The sequence below is a fragment of the Orcinus orca genome, chromosome 4 (genome assembly GCF_937001465.1).
Source record: "Orcinus orca chromosome 4, mOrcOrc1.1, whole genome shotgun sequence".
NCBI classification, from domain to species: domain Eukaryota; kingdom Metazoa; phylum Chordata; class Mammalia; order Artiodactyla; family Delphinidae; genus Orcinus; species Orcinus orca.
In genome coordinates, this window is record NC_064562.1 from 126,683,246 (window position 1) to 126,689,057 (window position 5,812).

At 37.6% G+C, this 5,812-nt stretch overlaps 1 pseudogene; it reads left to right on the forward strand.

The window, feature by feature from the left end:
• The first annotated feature begins 1,232 nt into the window (after positions 1–1,232).
• Positions 1,233–5,352, forward strand: LOC105747982 (protein FAM200B-like; annotated as a pseudogene).
• Positions 5,353–5,812: the final 460 nt, after the last annotated feature.

Genomic DNA, 5,812 nt, shown 5'->3' on the forward strand with positions numbered 1-5,812 from the left:
ATTTTATCATGTTTGATAGTAAGCATATTTGACTGTGTTCCTGTTTCATAATTATATCATTTGAATTTAATGCTCGGTTAATGTCAACTTTGAGATTATGATAGTTTCATTAAACATATTTTATGCTATAGTATGTGTTGGTCACTGGTTAAGGCTACGGCAATAAGGATACTAAAGAAACAAAAAAAATTTTAGTTTTATATAAGGTAAATCATTATGCAAACATTCAACTTTATTTTATGGTCTGTTTATATTTCATAATTCCCTTCCATGATGTCAATGGTTTTCATTTAAGTGTATGAATGCAACATACAATATGCAAATTGTTTTGTGTGGCTGTTTCAATAACAAGAAAACAAATAAAATGAAAGTAAAAGGGGCTTTTCTGGCTGGAAGTGGGATTTCTGTGGGTGCCGAGGCTAGACTGGAAGTGATGCTGTATAGGGAATGGGGGCTGAGGCGTGAGGCTCGTGGCACTGGGCTGGAGGTCAAGGATGCATTCCAAGACAGTTCTAAAAATATGTCACCAGCTCCAACCTTATAGTTGACCTAGCCATGGAAAACCTCATTGGAACCTCATGAGACCAGACCATACGGGCCCTCTTAAAAACCCTTCCCATCAAAAAGTATCAGGAATCAGGAATGATACATACCTACCACTTCAAGAAAGTTCCTGTATCAGCCAACAGTTTAGCAAATCAGCTAGTTTCTTTGATCATCAAGCAGACGTAGTCAAACCACTGACACAAAAGAGAGTGTCTCTATGTCAGTGTTTTTCACATTATACATGTGACCCATTTAGTAGGTCATGAAATCAATTTTGTGAGTCACGACGAACATTTTTAAAAACAAAATAAAATATAAAATATCAGAGTGCTTTGCATGAATCCTTTGCCAGAAGTATATACCTTGCAAGGAATACTAAAGTCAGTTTCAATATGTGGAAAGATATTTGATGGAGGCAATATGATGAATAGAATGTACATTGATTGCCTAAGAAATGGTTTTTCAATCATATGCCCACTGACGTCTTATTTGGTTTTCATAATAACAAAGTTGATGTGCAGTCTAGTTGTATATTACCATGACTTGCAAGTGGATATAAAGTCTGAGATGTTCCACTAAGATTCAGTTGCAAACTGCATTTTTTGGAAAGATGTTATCTAGCCTATAAATATATATATATATATATTAGTGGCAATTATAATATTTTATTCAAAATTGCTTTTAAAATGGATCATTTCTTTTTTAAAAGAAAGAGGAATAGTGAAGTGAAATATGCAGAAGCATATTCAAGTTCTACTGCTGGATCCGGAAGTATGAATAGTGACAATATTGAGAATAATATTGACTCTAATCTGCAAACATCAACTTCGTTTGAGCCACATTTCAAAAAGAAAAAAGTAGCTGCAATACGTTATAATGAAGATTATTATAAATACGGTTTTATCAAATGTGAAAAACCCTTTGAAAATGACAGACCTCAGTGTGTTATTTGTAATAAGATTCTTGCAAATGAAAGCTTAAAACCTTCAAAATTAAAAAGGCACTTAGAAACACAGCATGCTGAACTTATTGATAAGCCTCTTGAATATTTTCAAAGAAATAAAATAGAGGTAAAGTCATCAACACAATTTCTTAGCTGCTCTACTACTGTTAATGAGAAAACCTTATTATCATCATAGTTAGTTGCATATCATGTGGCAAAAGAGAAAATGGCTCACACAGCTGCTGAAAAAATTATTCTTCCAGCATGTTTGGACATGGTGCATACAATTTTTGATGATAAATCTGCTGATAAATTAAAAACTATTCCTAGTGATAACACAATATCTCTTCGAATTTGTACGATTGCCGAACATTTAGAGGCAATGCTTATTACTCGGTTACAGTCGGGAACAGATTTTGCAATCCAGCTTGATGAAAGCACGGATACTGGAAGCCGCACAGCACTTTTAGTCTATGTCAGATATGCGTGGCAAGGCGATTTTATGGAGGATTTTTTGTGTTGTTTAAACTTAACCTCACACCTAAGTGGATTAGATGTTTTCACAGAATTAGAAAAGTGCATTGTTTGTCAGTATAAATTAAACTGGAAAATCTGCAAAGGAATTACAAGTGACGGAACAGCAAACATAACTGGAAAACAGAGCAATTTAAACATTGCTAGAAGTTACTAGTGCTGCATGGAATCATGGTTTTATACATCGTGAAGCGTTAGAATCCAGAGAGATTCCACAGAAGCTCACGGAAGTATTGAAAAAGGTAGTGAAAGTTCTTAACTTTATTAAAGGAAGCTCACTAAATAGCCGACTTTTTGAAACATTTTGTTCGGCAATTGGAGCTAATTATACCCACTCACTGTATCATACCAAAGTTCGTTGGTTGTCTCAAGGGAAAATACTAAGCAGGGTTTATGAACTCAGGAATGAGATCCACGTTTTTCTCATTGAAAAGAAATCTCATTTGGTTTTGAGGATGATATTTGGGTAATGAAACTGGCATATTTAACTGATATTTTTGGCATCCTTAATGAACTAAGTTTAAAACTACAGGGGGAAAACAGTGACATATTCCAACAGGCCGGACGTACCCAAGGATTCCAAAAGACATTATTGTGGCAAGCGAGTCTTAAAAGCGACTGTCCGAGCTACTACACGTTTCCAAGGTTTTTGCAGCACATTGAAGAGAATGTTATCAATGAAAACATTTGGGAAGAAATAAAACTAGAGATATTGTTGCATCTCACTTCTCTCTGTCAAACCTTTAACCATTTATCCCCAGAAGAGAAATTTCAAACATTAAGACAACATTGTTGGGTAAAAGATCCATTTGCTTTTCGAAACCCAGAATCAATAATTGAGTTAAACTTGGTGCCTGAAGAAGAAAATGAATTACTGCAGCTCAGTTCTTCATATACATTGAAGAATGATTATGAAACATTAAGTTTATCAGCATTTTGGATTAAGATAAAGGAAGACTTTCCTTTTATAAGTCGAAAGAGTGTCCTGCTATTACTACCATTCACAACAACTAGTTTGTGTGAGCTAGGGTTTTCAGTCTTAACCCAGTTAAAAGCAAAGGAAAGGAATGGATTAAATGGTGCAGCAGATGTACGAGTAGCATTATCCTCCTGTGTTCCAGACTGGAATGAACTTATGAACAGGCAAGCACACCTATCACGTTAAATAAATCTTTTTTTTTTTCAATTGGAGTATAGTTACTTTACAATGTCATATAAATAAATCTTACCTGGTTTTTATTTTTGCATTTCTTATTTTGTGATTTTTTTTATATGTTGTATTTAAATGTTAATATAGCACTGTATGTGATACCTTTGTTTTTATTTTGTTATGTTTTAATACTAATAAAATCATAATGTAATTTTTTTAAAAAAGAAAGTAAAAAATTTGCCATCTACAACTTCAAAGGAATATTATCATATCAATATGCTTAATCTAATTAGTGCATAACTATGTGATTCTCTGCCTCTTTATTACTTTTTTACCTCTGGAGTAAAAATTCTTTTTAAAATCCTAGCTTCAAAGAGCTTTAATATGTCTCCATTCTAGGAGCTTCAGTGTACTTCAGTAAGTCTGTCTTACATCCTCAATTCCAATGGCTTCAATACACTTGAGTAAATCTCTCCCACAGCCCCACTTTGAACCTTGTCTTCAACTCCAACATTTAACCTAAAAATATCTCTCTCTGACTAAAGTTTCTATCACGCCAGCTCTCTCTTTCCTACACCCCACATTTAGACTTGGACTACATGCCACTGACTCCTCCAATGATCCATGCTGGCCTCATGTCCTTCCCTGTCTAACTGGGACACTGTGGTTTACCACTTGATGTATCATCTCTCTCCAAGTTTACCTCCCTAGACCTCTGCCCAGTTTCACAAGAACTTCAACACAATTTATTAAATTTTTTGTTGGTCTTCTCCCTCATTATTCACTTAACATTCACCTCGGGTTCCCAATCTGACCCTAACCTCAATCTCAGCAGATGGTCTTGTCTTAAACACCACTGCATAAATTGTTAAGTCTCAACAACTTTCCTCCCTTTGTCCGTGCTCAGAGAAAAAAACATGCCTCCATTCCTTCACAATCAATTCTCTACCGTTTCATCATCTCATGCCTCCCCAATCTTCTACTACCTTGGAGACCTTGCCCTATTTCTACCTCTCCTATAGGTTCAACCTCACTCTCTCTACTAAATCCTTCCTTTCAGATTATAAGCATGCCCACCTTTCATCCATTTTTTTTAAAAGCACAATAAAGAAACATCTTCTGATGCCATAGTGGCTCACTCTCATCTCTACCTACTATATGAGTTTACATTTCACATCATATTTTTCCCACCTTACCCTCACCCTATCTCCCTTCAGCCAGTTAAACTCAACTCACATTTTGGGCATCAGTACATGTATCATTTCCTTGGGGAAATCATTCTTGCTGCCCAAGACGGATCAACGTCCTTTGTCAAACACGTTCAATAATCTGTGTTCTCTTCCTCCAGAGATTTATCCCAATTTGTAATTATATGTAATTACCATGATTCATTTATTAATTTTTCTCCCCACTACTCTTAAAGCTTTGGGAGAGGAGGCACTATGTCTGTCTTTGATCAACAATGTCCCTTCAGTGTATTACATAGATCCTAGAACATATTTGGTGTTCAATAAATGTTTGTAAATGAATGAATAGGTTCATTGATTATTTCTTCTAGATACATCTTTTAAAAGTCTATTGTAGCTCTTAAATCTAGACAAACAAATATGAGTCTTTTAGGAAAAATAAAACACATACTTTTTTCTTCATAGTAGTGATGCTAAAAGGGGGAAAGCGGGAGGAAGCAAGATGGCAGAGTAGAAGGATGTGCTCTCACTCCCTCTTGCGGGAACACCAGAATCACAACCAGCTGCTGGACAATCATCGACAGGAAGACACTGGAACTCATCAAAAAAAATACCCCACATCCAAAGACAAAGGAGAAGCCACAATGAGATGGTAGGAGTGGCACAATCACAGTAAAATCAAATCCCATAACTGCTGGGTGGGTGACTCACAAACTGGAGAACACTTATACCACAGAAGTCCACCCACTGGAGTGAAGATTCTGAGCCCCATGTCAGGTTCCCAACCTGGGGATCCGGCAAAGGGAGGATGAATTCCTAGAGGATCAGACTTTGAAAGCTAGTGGGATTTGATTGCAGGACTCTGACAGGACTGGCGGAAACAGAGACTCCACTCTTGGAGGGCACACACAAAGTAGTGTGAGCATCAGGACCCAAGGGAAAGACCAGTGACCCCAGGGGAGACTGAACCAGACCTACCTGTTAATGTTGGAGGGTCTTCTGTAGAGGTGGGTGGAGGCTGTGGCTCACCGTGGGGACAAGGACACTGGCAGCAGAAGTTCTGGGAAGTACTCCTTGGCATGAGCCCTCCCAGAGTCCACCAATAGCCCCACCAAACAGCGCACACAGGGTCCAGTGTTGGGTTGCCTCAGGCCAAACAACCAACAGGGAGGGAACCCAGCCCCATCTATCAGCAGTCAAGTGGATTAAAGTTTTACTGAGCTCTGCCCACCAGAGAAACAGTCAGCTGTACCCACCACCAGTCCCTCCCATCAGGAAACTTGCACAAGCCTCTTAAATAGCCTCATCCACCAGAGGGCAGACAGCAGAAGCAAGAAGAATTACAATCCTGCAGCCTGTGGAACAAAAACCACATTCACAAAAAGATAAGACAAGATGAAAAGGCAGAGGGCTATGTACCAGATGAAGGAACAAGATAAAACCCCAGAAAAA